Source organism: Podarcis tiliguerta (genome assembly GCF_965153285.1).
Source record: "Podarcis tiliguerta genome assembly, chromosome: Z".
NCBI classification, from domain to species: domain Eukaryota; kingdom Metazoa; phylum Chordata; class Lepidosauria; order Squamata; family Lacertidae; genus Podarcis; species Podarcis tiliguerta.
This window is the reverse complement of record NC_139553.1, coordinates 9,466,209-9,480,054: the sequence shown is the minus strand read 5'-3', so window position 1 is coordinate 9,480,054 and position 13,846 is coordinate 9,466,209. Positions and strand designations below refer to the sequence as shown.

At 45.3% G+C, this 13,846-nt stretch overlaps 1 long non-coding RNA gene across 1 annotated transcript; it reads left to right on the top strand.

Annotated features, from left to right (window-relative positions):
• The first annotated feature begins 3,281 nt into the window (after nucleotides 1-3,281).
• LOC310669348 lies at nucleotides 3,282-13,174 on the top strand. Its single transcript, XR_014507122.1, has 2 exons — nucleotides 3,282-3,387; nucleotides 11,616-13,174. It is a non-coding gene; the product is annotated as an uncharacterized lncRNA (long non-coding RNA).
• The last annotated feature ends 672 nt before the right edge of the window (nucleotides 13,175-13,846 follow it).

Genomic DNA, 13,846 nt, shown 5'->3' with positions numbered 1-13,846 from the left:
TTCTCTTCACAAAGCTACAATTCTGAGCAACTTTAAGAAAGCTACCATTCCCAAGATTGATTGGTAGTGGCAGTGGGGAGATTTGTATGTTTTAAATGCAGCCTGCTTCTGGAGTAGCAGTGGGATCTTTTTTAAAAAATATCTGTGGCCAGCTTATCCACACAGACTCCCCCGCCCCCCACATTCCTGTCTTGTACTAGATATCAGTGAGAAGCAACTCATTCCCCACACTGGCTCCAATCAAACAATTTCTGCATATTAAGGTAAAGGTAAAGGACCCCTGACAGTTAAGTCCAGTTGCAGACGACTCTGGGGTTGCGGCGCTCATCTCGCTCTATAGGCCGAGGGAGCTGGTGTTTGTCCGCAGACAGTTTTTCTGGGTCATGTGGCCAGCATGACTAAGCCGCTTCTGGCGAACCAGAGCAGTGCACGGAAACGCCGTTTACCTTCCCACTGGAGTGGTACCTATTTATCTACTTGCACTTTGACGTGCTTTCGAACTGCTAGGTGGGCAGGAGCAGGGACCGAGCAACGGGAGCTCACCCCGTCGCGGGGATTCGAACTGCCGACCTTCTGATTGGCAAGCCCAAGAAGTTCAGTGGTTTAGACCACAGTGCCACCTACATCCCTTTCTGCATATTACCTGCATTGTTATAATACTGTGTAATTATAAGCACATTATTATACATATACACATGTACATTCAAGTTTTCCTGAAGTAGCCAGCACATGAACATGTGCATACCACAATAGATACAGCTGTACCAAAGTACTTAGGTATTGATGCTTACAGTTTATACTGCAGAAGTCTATTATAGCAAAGGCCTTAACTCTTTCATACGTACTATAGGTATGGTATATGTAATGGTGTGTGCATAGTTAGACTGTTTTCTTTTATATAACAAGTGGCTTGATGCAACAAGTTCTCCTAAACAGGCAAAGCTCTCTCCGGTTGGAACTAATTTCCATGTAAAACTAGGGTTACCAGATGTCCCCATTTTCCGGATTTGCAAATTTGTCCCTGGACAAATTCCACCCCCGGATTTCATCTAATGTCCCCGGGAAATGTGGCGGCAGCAGCAGCAGCAGCAGTCTTAGCAGCATGGAGCCAGCCTGGTAGCACAGTTGGCTGTGGTTGGCTTCAGGAGCTGATCACTGCCATGGCACCCGCTATTTTTCCTTTCTGGAAATCCCCATATGATGCGTTGTGCACAAGACACATCATATGGGGACTCGGTGTAGGAGCTGAAGACACGCTGCCAGGCGCCACCGCTGGGCGAGAGCTGCGCAGGGGTCACTGCAACTTGGCGCTCAGCTTGTCGTTGACGCCACTGTCCAAGACTGGCAGCTCGGGCTCTGGCTTGGCCTCCAGGTGGTGCTTGGGCGGCTGTGGCTGCTGCTCGGCTTTGCCATTGTGCTTCTCAACTTGCAAGCAGTGGCTCAGCTTGTCAGCCAGCTTGTCGTTGGCCATTGCAGACGAGAGGCAAGCAGGAAACAAGCTGATCCGGCCCAAGTGTGCCTCCTCCCACTCGCTCACCACCAGCTCTGCCCCGGACACACTGACTGGGCGCACCGCGGCGTGGATGGGCAGCCACTGGACAATGCCTGTGCAGCAGATACCCAGACAGGTGGGCAGGGCAGCAGCAGCAGGAGGGGGTTCTGCTAACGCTTACTCCTGAGTAAGCCTGTACGGGATTGCAGTGCAAGGAGGGAGAGGGAGGGAGGGAGGGAGGGAGGGGGGAAGCACGGCTAGCGCTCCAAGAAAGGCCGGGACCCAGAGGAAGGCCACACAACAGAGGAGACCACAGAAGAGAAGATATTACTTCTTCATGTTTTTCATAACTATTCCCCTCCTTATATATATATGTAAATATATTGTGTCCCTGGATTCATTGAAAAAAATCTGATAACTTTTGTAAAATTCTATTTTATAACCTGTTCCTTCTCCTAGAGCATTGTGGATAAAGAATGCCAATATAATCAGTAGGGATGGGCAGCTTCGTCAATTTTGGTTTCTCCCAGTTCCCCATGTTTCCAGTCTTAAATTCAATTCAACTTCCACATCAGTTTGCAATTTCCTTCCCTTTTTTTTTTAAAGGCCTCGTGAAAATTTATCAGCAATTTAGTGCAAATTTCTCCTAATGTACAAATTATTATATGCAGTTTGACCTACTATACACTATGACAAGCAATTTTGCTTAATATAATGCACTTTTGAATGTTATTTTAAGCAATTATGCATTTTAATGTGCACTTTACTTCAGTTTATCCGTTTTCACATGCTTTACTTGGCTAGAGAATCGCACTGCAAAATTCAAGGAGCTGTAAATTTTGAAGAATTGCTATGTTCCAGCTCCTGAATTGTTTTGAAAAGTACAAATTAAATGCAAACTGAACTGAATCTCTTCTCAATCCTTAATAGACAGTCAAAAGTAAGACTGGAGCAAGACTCAGGAGTTTGACTGAATCTGTGGGTGTAAGGGTGTGAACAAAGCCAGATTTAAACTCGCAGTACATTGTTTAGGCGATCACCATACTAAACGCACAGAGAGGCGAGAGAATAATGCCAGCGTTTTCCTGCCTTGGTGGTGAATCTGCAAACGTAGCCATTCTTCTTATAAGAACTCCGTTCCCAAAACCTTCATTAGTCTTTAAGACTCTGTAGCATTTGCTGCAAGAGACGAACATGGCTACCCCTCTGCAAAATATTTGCAGAAGGCTAATGTCCGTAGAAGTCTAGGTCCTCCTGATAAGCTGACTTTGGACCCCTGCAGCACTGTAAGGGAGGCAGCTAACCAGTGCTATTTCTGCTCCTGCTCCTCCCAATGGATTGATCTGGAGACAAGCTTGTTTTGTGTCTCAAGAAAGATGCAAAACGCTCCTTTGTTCTTGCGTCTGCCTGCACAGGCATCCGCAGAACGATGCAGTAAATAGCACCAGAGCGGAGGACAGGAGCCAGCCTGCGGACAGACGAGAGATGGTGGTGGAGGCAGAGGGGCAGACGGAGACAACATGTGCGGCCACATCAGAGCTGCTCAGCGGCATGGAAAGCACCTGCCTCCTGCCTCCAACAGCAGTAAATCACTCTGCACGGTCCCAGCCAGCAAGCCATCATTTATGACAGCTGCTTTTGCATCCCCAATCCTCCTGTTTGCCAGACAGAGACGGAAGAGCAGACAAGAATTATCCCTCCTCTGCCTTTTGCTCCGTTGCATCCATGTCCCCCGGGCCCAATGAAGCAGACCCAGAAGTGCCCCAAATGGACCCGGCCATCCTCATCTTCCTCCTTTATCTGATGATCATCCATGAGCTGGTGAGTGGCTGGATGGAGTACCAGAAGCAGGCAACCAAACCCAAGAAGCAAGCCGGGCCTCTCTGGTCATCCAGGTAAGTTGATTAATGCTGAAGTATAAAGGCAAGAGAGGATTCATCCAGAACACCAAAACATAGGTTTCTGCGTTTGCATGTGAGTGTGTGTGTGCACGTGAAATATTTTGCATGCCGAACATGTGCTCTGCCACAGAACTAGGGCTCTTGTCACCCCCTGAGGCTCTCTGTCTGCACACTCTTGTCTGTGAGACAGATTTGGGTGGCAGAATTTTTGACTGCCAGCATGCACTGGTGCTACAGATGCACGCAATATCACAATGATCTGTGTTAATTCATCTGAAACAATGAAGCCACCTAACCCTGGTTTTGACACCCCAGATTACTTCTAGAAGGCGTGCTTATTGAGCATTCATCCTGCTTTGCTTGCACACAGCTTACAGTGGGGTTAGACCATGTCCAGTCTTTATTGAGCATTTGTTTGGATTTGTTTCCAGAGCAGCATTAGGACAATGAGCATGCATCTTGCATTCATCCTGATTTGCTTGCAGGGTGTTTACACATCTTCCTCCTATCAAGTCTCCTGCACCAGGCATCCTTTTAATTGTGCATTCATGATTATTTGTGCTCATGATGGCCTCAGGATGGATATACACAATCCTGCTTTCAATACCATTTGCAAAAGTTTTTGGACAGACATGCTTCTGTGCTTCTCATTGGTGCATGTTCCGCAACTTCCTGCTGAAACCTGTAACTTTTTATACTACAAATGTTCCCAAGGGGCGGGGTGTCACACCTTTGCTGCACTATAGCACAAGGTAGCAATAATGTGGTGACATTGGGGAAGTCTTGCAGAACAACTAACAAAGCAGAATGATGTGTGGATGTTCCAGTATAAATCCACCACTAATGTACTATTATGTCCATGGTATATTGCTGGGGGGGACCAGGGACCACCAACCTAGAAGGGACCTCCTTTGGCCAACCCAGTTTTCAGTGCTTTTCCCTGCAATGTTTATAACTGCAAATAATCTGATGAAAGGGGTGAAATCATTAAGCTAGTGTGACAGAGAGCTTTAATTGCACAAATCTAAATTAAACTGTATGCACTTGAATCCCTCCTGAAAAATACTGGTAATTTTACTCTAATGCAAAACAGTCCACCACCACTGAGTCAAAAGGTTGGCAAGAAAAATGAAATCCAGAATCACCAGGCTCTGAATGTTGCAAGTTGGCTAAATGATCTCAAGGAGGGGAAGGGCCATAGCTCAGAAGCAGAGCACCCACTTTGCATGCAGAAGGTCCCAGGTTCAGTCCCTGGTGTCTCCAGACAGAGCTGGGAGAGGCCCTCATCTGAAACCCTAGAAGCCCTCAGCCACTGCTGATCAGTGCAGAGCAGAGCTTTTCAGACAGTAGATCAAGACCACCAGGTGGGTTGCAAGGCCATCTCAAGTGGGTCAAGGCAAAGCTCTTGCTGCCATGTCTGACTCCAGGTAAGCCTGACCAAACCAAAGCAACACTGCATGCACTGCTTGAGCTAGAAAACATTCTTCTGATGAGACACACATTTTATTAATTTCCATGGATGCTACAAAGTGGCAGGAGAAAAGCAAGAGCCTTCTTCAGTAGAGAATACTGTATAGTCTTCCTTATCACCTTCCTGTAGCCATGCTTGTAGTGAGGGAGCTCTCTGTGGAGCAAGTCTGTTTGCTTTCTATAGTCTGTTTCTATGGCTTTCTAGACTTCTCCCAGTATGGAAGTATGCTAGGGACTAGAATGCAGAAGTGTCCACCGCAGTGGGCAGCTGGGCAGTTGTGCAGCATCTACCATCATGAGTCTTAAAGAAAACCCACTGGGTTTCAATAGCTTCTCAGCCTTTTGGATAAGAACAAGTGTAAAAATCATCGGCTTTCATTTGTGTAAGCTGCCTTGAGTCTAGGGGAAATGTGGGATATGAATACAACAACAACAACAACAACGCTATGTTGAGAGGGAAGCTCTGACCTACTCCTTGTACAGTGGTACCTCGGGTTAAGAACTTAATTCGTTCCAGAGGTCCATTCTTAACCTGAAACTGTTCTTAACCTGAGGTACCACTTTAGCTAATGGGGCCTCCTGCTGCCACCATACCACCGCCACCCGATTTCTGTTCTCATCCTGAAGCAAAGTTCTTAACCCGAGGTACTATTTCTGGGTTAGCGGAGTCTGTAACCTGAAGCGTCTGTAACCCGAGGTACCATTGTACTGCTAAATGAAGCTGTGTATCATCATATGCCTCTAACTTCTGTTTGTCCTTTGGTTTCTCAACACGGGTCCAAGAGGTTTTCCTTTGGCCCTCCCACTTTCCCCAGGAAAACCCTTGGTTTACTGCTGAATCAGAGTGAAAGTCGACCGGGCTTCCTGCTGATTTATGTTTGTTCCGTTTCAGCAGGAAACAGTGGGTATTTCTGGGGAAAGCGGTGGGGCAAAAGATAAACATCTCAGACCCGTGACTAGGAATCAAGGGACAAACAGAAATGAGCCCTCAGTTGATGGGCAGCAACAGCAGAAGGCCCCTGCCATCATCCCCACAGGGTTGCCAAACATCCAGAATATCCCAGACATCTGGAATACTGCAGTCGGAAGCAGTGTCCAGGCAGAAATCGCTAAACTGCCTGGGAAAATCCAGGTATATGGCAACCCATGTGAGCGGTGTAGTTTTTGGCTCAAAAACTCAAAAAGCACAAAACCTTTTTTAAAAAATTTGCCAAAAAGCTCAACAACTTTTCTGGCAGATTTTCAGAGTTTGAAATATGGCAACCCTAGTCATGCCTTATCTGTGAATTTCCTGGTATGTTTGCCGGAGCTCCATTCTCCAGGTTTTCCTGGCCCCCTCCAGGTGTAGGGCTTGAATCTCCAAGTAGGTAAGAGTCCCTCTTATATTAGTAATAGTAATACAGTGGTACCTCAGGTTAAGAACTTAATTTGTTCTGGAGGTCCATTCTTAACCTGAAACTGTTCTTTACCTGAGGTACCACTTTAGCTAATGGGGCCTCCCGCCGCTGCCACGCCATCATCATGTGATTTCTGTTCTCATCCTGAAGCAAAGTTCTTAACCCGAGGTACTATTTCTGGGTTAATGGAGTTTGTAACCTGAAGCGTCTGTAACCTGAGAAACCACTGTAGTAATAGTAATACTTAAGACTACGCACAAAGCTAACAAGCTCCCTCTTGCAGGAACAGGCTACTGGTTACATACCCCAACATTCCTCAGATGAAAATAGGGACATTTCTCACTCTCCCCACAACTGACCTCCTCAGCCTACCATGTTTGTGTGTGTCCTCCTATCTGAAGAAGGGTGATCGTCACCACTACTACACCAACGGGACACAGCACACACACACAGGCGCTTCATCGTCCTGAGAAACCCCTTAATCCCAGTTTTGTTTTGTTTTATTCTTTGGGAGATTTACAAAAAGGAAAACACACAGCAATAAATAAATTCTAGAAAGGGGCAAGATTAAAAGTGGATGCACAAAGCATTTATTATTTTTATTTTTAATCAATACTCCTTGCCCTCTGCCCTTTTCCCTCCTCAGGGAAAAACCCCCAAGAGCCGCACACACGCTCTGCACGCTCTTTAAAGGGAGCGCAGCTCTTGGGGGAGCCTTAGCCGCGCACAGCCTCTCACAGGCAGGGGATGAAGGCTCCCCTTCCCCGGGAGAGGCTGCACATGGCCAAGCAAGAAGCCAGGACAGCCAGAGGGATCTCTGCGCTGCGATCCCGCTAGCCGTCCTGGCTTCTGGGATTCAGAATATATTTTTTATTGTTTTCCTCTTCCAAAAACTAGGTGCATCTTATGGTCTGGTGCGTCTTATAGAGCGAAAAATACAGTAAATCAAAATCTAAAATTAAGAATACAGCATTAATATCACAGTTTAGGTAAAAAATAACAGCAATTTAAACAAAAAAAACCAAAGAAAACGGAGCCCTCTCTGCCCAGCAGCAGCAGCGGCAGCGGCAGCAGTCCTTTACAGAGCCCATGAGGCCCCGCCCTGGGCCAGGTGGTGAGTGGTAGGGGAATCCTCCTGGGTGGTAGCAGCCACAGCAGCAGATCTTATAGGCCTGTCAGGCCCCACCCTGGGCCAGGTGGTAGTGGCAGGACTTGGGCTGGTATGGGGGGGGGGGGGTTACCCTCTGGGCCCAGCCCCTGGTCCTGTCTGGTGCATGTGCGTAATGTGTGCACCCTGGGCACCAGCAAAGGACGCAATGCGGCTGCTCTCATCCTCTTCACCCCCTATCCAGCAGTCACTATGAGCGATTTCATTAGATCATTGGGAAAAACTTTGGAAATCAGATATTAATTTCACCGCATATACAGTGGTACCTCAGGTTACATACGATTCAGGTATCATACGCTTCAGATTACAGACTCCACTAACCCAGAAATATTACCTCGGGTTAAGAACTTTGCTTCTGGACTTCCTGTTTCCGGCAGTGGAAAATGGCTGATCCCACACAATCGGACTTCAGCCGTTCCGATAATTCAGGGCTGATATGGGGGTAATTAGACCTGGCAGCCTCCCCAGGGCAGGGGAGGACTGTCTCAACGACCCACGGTCTGCCCCAGATTGCCGATGTGGCAGATGGCAGGGGCACTGGGTCACGGAGCTAGGGACGGCTGACACTCCTGCGACGCCACCCCATAGCCGGACACATCTGTTTGGGAAAATATAACGATTTGGAAAACAAACAGACACGCTCTGAATTGAAGAAGCTGGAAAAAACCTGCAGTATGTACAGTCTCTGGTGCAAAAGACTGAACTTCAAAGAGATCCTCATCATGACGTTTGGAATGTGGAGGGGCTTGGTATGTAAAAAAACCATTCTTTTATCCTTAACATCAACAATCCGTAATGCATGCCAAGTCTCATTAAGAACTTAAATTGCTCTTCAAAAAGTGAGTTCAGAAGGACTTTCATATATAATTGGGATCTACTCGCAGCCACTTCTCTTCTAAGACCGGAAATGTCTGTTAAAGACGAAAACAAAGGACAAAGGACAAAATGGCGTCTCCCACCACGTCGTTATTGAATATCTGAAATACTTCCCTGATTAAAAGAAACAGGAGCTAACAGATGGTTGGTTATAAAGACTAGAAACAATATTACATATACAACTGTTTGCAAAAAGATGTTTTTTTGATTACGAGTGAGAGAGAGGGCTAAATGGATGTCTGGCAGCCCCCCTCTAGGGCCCGGAGCGGGGACTGGGAGGATTCCAAAGGCCAATTGCTAACTGTCTGATATATGGCTACATTGCAAACAGTCTGTTTAAGATAAATCAACAAGGAGGGTACAGAAGGAAATTTCTCTCTGTTTCTTTGATAACACCTGGACAGGAAAGATTAACGATCTGGGAGCTGCCAAAATAACAACTCTCAAAGATTTGGACAGAACTTTGAAATTGGATGCAATTAAATGAAGCGGTGCGATGAAAAAACAGCTGAAGGAGTACAATATACGGACAAATCTGCACTCCATAGGGGGAAAAAAGTATCGGTTTTCTGACATGAATGAGGATCGTAGAACCAGAGTCAAAATGTGGAAGGGTAAAATCGGACATGGAATTATGAATAACATTGAGGATGATGAGAGGCAGGACTATGATGTTGAATGCGCTTCGAAATTTAGACCATGGGAAGTCAAAACAAAATTATTACAATTTGGAAGACAATTGGACCTTTTTTATTTTATGTTTTTATTTTTATTGGATCTGATTTGATATGTTAATTGGATGTTTTTATTGGAAAATTAATAAACGCTTTAAAAAAAGAAAGAACTTTGCTTCAGGATAAGAACAGAAATCGTGCGGCGGCAGCACAGTGGCAGCAGGAGGCCCCATTAGCTAAAGTGGTGCTTCAGGTTAAGAACAGTTTCAGGTTAAAAACGGACCTCTGGAACGAATTAAGTACTTAACCAGAGGTACCACTATCAAAGAAAACATTATGAATATGTTTTACAGGTGGTACTTAACCCCTGTAAAACTGGCTAAAATTTATAAACTTAACATCGAATCTGTGTTGGAGATGTAAGGTATCAGAGGAATCCTTATATCATGTCTGGTGGGGATGTGATAAAATTAAATTTTGGGGAAGAAATATACATGAGGAACTGAAAAAAAAAATTAAAACAACAATTGGTAAGAAGCTGGAAACATTACTTTTAGGAATTATAACAAATGACATCCCCAAAGACATGAAAGAATCGTTTTATATGCAACAGCCGCCGCAAGGTTCTTGATTGCAAAAAAATGGAAACCAGAAGAAGTACCAACATTGAAAGATTGGCAACATACATTTTTTTAAATGACTGAATTAGCGAAAATGACGGCAACAATTAGAATGCAATCTAATCAAAATCTCAAACAGGAATGGAAATGTGTAGAAGAATACATGACCAAAAGATGCTCCAACAAGAATTTATTGATATGTATAGACTGATTTCACAAAGTTAAGCTAAGCAGGTATATAAGATTGAATGTTTAATTATTAAGATACGAAATTACAATCTCAATAATAAAGTTACAAAATAATAACAAGGAAGTCACTCACAAGCGGAGGGAAGACACAGGGCAAGAAATAAGAAATGGATAAGCGTTGGTACATAATGAAATGTGAAAATGTGAATTTACGAATATAATGCGTATGTATCATTATGTAAAGATTTCATATATGTATCGCAACATTAATAATAAATAAATAAATAAATAATAGCTGCCCAGCAGAGGAGGCCAGTGGCAACCCTGGAGAGGCAGCAGGGGTCTCCCTTGCAGCAGCCACAGCCACCTTCGTCATAGCTTGGGACAAGCACCAGTTCATCCTCCTTTCTGAGCTTTGTGCTGGCAGGGCTGGCGGAGGGGGGGGGGAGAGACAGGGGCATTCCAGGATCAAATCAGAAGCTGGGGTGTCTTTTGTAATTCCTAGGACTGTCCCTGGAAAATCAGGGTACTTGTGGGGGTATGAGATTATAGAATATACATGCTGGCTCAGTCGTGTAAGTATATGATATATGATGTAAAGGTAAAGGGACCCCTGACCATTAGGTCCAGTCGTGGCCGATTCTGGGATTGGGGCGCTCATCTCGCTTTATTGGCCGAGGGAGCCAGTGTACAGCTTCCGGGTCATGTGGCCAGCATGACTAAGCCACTTCTGGTGAACCAGAGCAGCACACGGAAACGCTGTTTACCTTCCCGCCGGAGTGGTACCTATTTATCTACTTGCACTTTGACGTGCTTTCCAACTGCTAGGTTGGCAGGAGCAGGGACCGAGCAACGGGAGCTCACCCCGTCGCGGGGATTCGAACCGCCGACCTTCTGATCGGCAAGTCCTAGGCTCTGTGGTTTAACCCACAGCCCCACCCGCGTCCCTCGATATATGATATATTGTACACCAAACTTACTTACTTATTCACTTGTTTACTTAATTTGGGGTTCAGGGAATATTCACTTTGATTCTCATTTGAGGTTTTTTTACAAGTTTACTGCCATCTTCCTGATCCTTTGGCCAAAGTTTGTAGGTGGCTTATATGGCATTTGAATGAATGCTCAAGAAAAGGCCAAAGTTTCCAGGGAGGTTCGATGATGTTGCCTCAAGCAATTGTTATCCAACAATTTCCAGGGCATTTTTACATCTGTTACTTTATTGCAAAAAGTCTGATTTCAGGCAAGTGGGTTTTGCAAAAGGTGCCAAATCAGCTTTAATTGTGCAAGCTAAATGTGGTGGGATGCGCTTAGGACCATAGAATCACAGAATTGTAAGGGAATCCCAAGGGCAATGAAAGAATCACAGCTAAAGCATCCCTGGCAGATGGCTGTCCAATCTCTGTTTAAAAACTTCCAGTGAAGGAGAGTCCACTTTCTTGAATCTCAGGTGAAAATACCAGTGGTCTGACTAAGTTGCATTTTGAAGCTTTGTGCAAAGAAGGAACTGGAAACTAGTAGCCAACTACAGCATCATTCCAGCAGGGCTCTTCTTGATGTTCTCCTTTTGCTTTTTTGCTTTTTTCCCCATAATAATTTTCCATTTTTCATATTCACATTTTGTTACATAATTCCATATCCTAATACATTGCTCTAACAGAGCATCAACCTCTTTCCCTCCCTCTTTCTGACTTCCATACATCTTACTAAATTCTTAGCACTAAAGCTAAGCACTAAATTCTTAATCACTTTTATCTTTCTTCAATATTTCACCTTATTTTTGGTAAGTCAGTTCCTTATATATTTACACCCTTTTGCTTTTTTGCAGCCGTTCCTCACGGATGAACCACTCAGGCTTTTCTCAGCCGCTGGTTTACCCACCACGGAGGGACCGGTACAAAGACTGGAGGAAACCGGGCAGAATCCTCAGGAAGGTATAAGGACTCCACTTGAGGGCCACAAGGGGGCTCAGCAGAGCAACTGACTGCAAGGAACGCAAGAACATTTTCATGCCGTTCATGACCACGAATACCTTCCATCTTCCAGCAAGCAAGTCAGGAGCATCCCATGGACAAGATGGACTTTTTGGAGCTCCCCTCCAACTTTTCCCTCTTGTGGCTCATTGTGCTTGATTGTTCCCAAGCAGCTGAGCCTAAAAGAGGAAATGAAAATGAGAGAGAAACCCACCCATCGCAAGAGCAAATGGTGGCAGAAGTGAGACAGGATTATTTCTGCTGCTCTTGCAAACAATAGCCTACCAGCTCCATCATTTGTCTGAATATTGTCCGCCCTTCCCTCTGCTGCCACTGGTCTGGTGCACTCTGTATCTAAAACAGAGTACAATATGAGAATTCAGCATCAGTCCACCCGCATTTGGGTTCCAGGTTTGAGGGCTAGATTGAGGAACTGTTGGCAAATGTAAAGGACAAACGACATTTGGAAGGACCTGCGAGAAAACGTGGCAGGGCAGGGCCCTTCCAGACAGCCTTTTCATTGTACGCCCATGATTATTTGTTCTCATAATGCTAGTGGAGTGGCCATATGCAAATCTGCTTTCAATGCTGTCTGCCACCTGTGAAAAGTTCTGGGGTGGCCACACGGCTTCATTTCTCATCTGTGCATGTCCCATAACTTCCTTCTGAAATCCCAGAACTTTTCATGCTCACAAATGTTCTGGTTTTGTTGCTCTATAGTCCCCACCCTGCTCTGGACAACCAAAATATGGTGCCATTGGGAGCGCATCTCAGAACAAACTAAGGCAGAAATATACCCATCACTAATGCACTTTTTGTGTGTGTCAAGAACACGTTGCAGAATACACTTGCAATAAAACCCAGGTCTAGAGGGGCCCATAGAGTGCTGCTCTTCAGGGTCCCAGTGACTCCATTACATTCCCCTACTCACCTCTCTGCTCCACTCCCCATCCTTCAATAATTGGTTTCCTGTGTCCACCAAACACACTCCATCCTTGCTGAGGGTTTTTTGGGGGTTCCCCCATTAGGGTCCCTCTCCCCAAAAGATGCTTGTACTTCTGCAGACTTTGAGTTCTCCCAAGGCTGCTGATACCTCCCTCCTGTGTTTGGGTGGTGCTGTTTCGGCTACATAAGGAATGGCACACATACACTAAACACTAGAAATAGTGGGAAGGATTCCAAGCTGAACGAGGCTGTGTGGTTGCAGAGACAATGTGAATCATCAATATGAACCAGTACAGACCTAGCACTTTGACATTTCTCATCTGAAAGCTTAAAAGTGAGAAAGGAAGTCTTCTTGTCACACTATAAAGGAGAATGCATTTATTGTACAGTAAACTTTCACTGGACAGAAGCCTCGTGGTCAGATGGAACCTTACGCTACAATAAACCTGCTAGTGATTGTGGCAGACAATCCCTGCTTGTTTTAGCTTGCAATGGGTGAGGGATCCGAAATTTCTGACTTGTAAAGGCTGATAATGAGGAATTTGTGTATGCATACTTGAGGGGGGGGGATGCACACCCCCACACAAATCTTGCCAAATATTTTTAAAGGTTAACTCTTTATTTATTTAATAAATTAAGTACTTCGTACTTAAGTACTGCACAGCTCATGTTAGGACTGGAGCCCACAATGGATCTCTAGCTAAGAACTGGAAGTATGTTGGGGCCAAGAATTAAATTGTGCACCCTCATTAAGCTCTGGTTGATTAAGGGGAGTTGGATATTCGTCTTAGGAGTCTTCTTTGCGGCAATAGGCCAAAGGGTTCAGGTGACTGCCCCTAAGCAGAAGATCTGCTCCCGCCAGCTAGAGAGAGCTCACCCTCCTTTCTCGTGAAAACTTCAAAGAATATGATCTGTGCCCTCCACCCAATAATGATTGCAATCCACTAACCATCTACCGTGACCTTCAAAGTACTTGCACTCCCAGGTAATCAGCCCAAACAGATAGCTTGTTGAACACCTGATTGACCACCACCCAAGGCTTACCAGGAGCTCAGTGTTTCACTCTTTAACCCATAGGTGGAAAGCTTTTTCAGCCCAAGGGCCAATCCCCTTCCAGGCAATCTTCCAAGGGCCACATGCC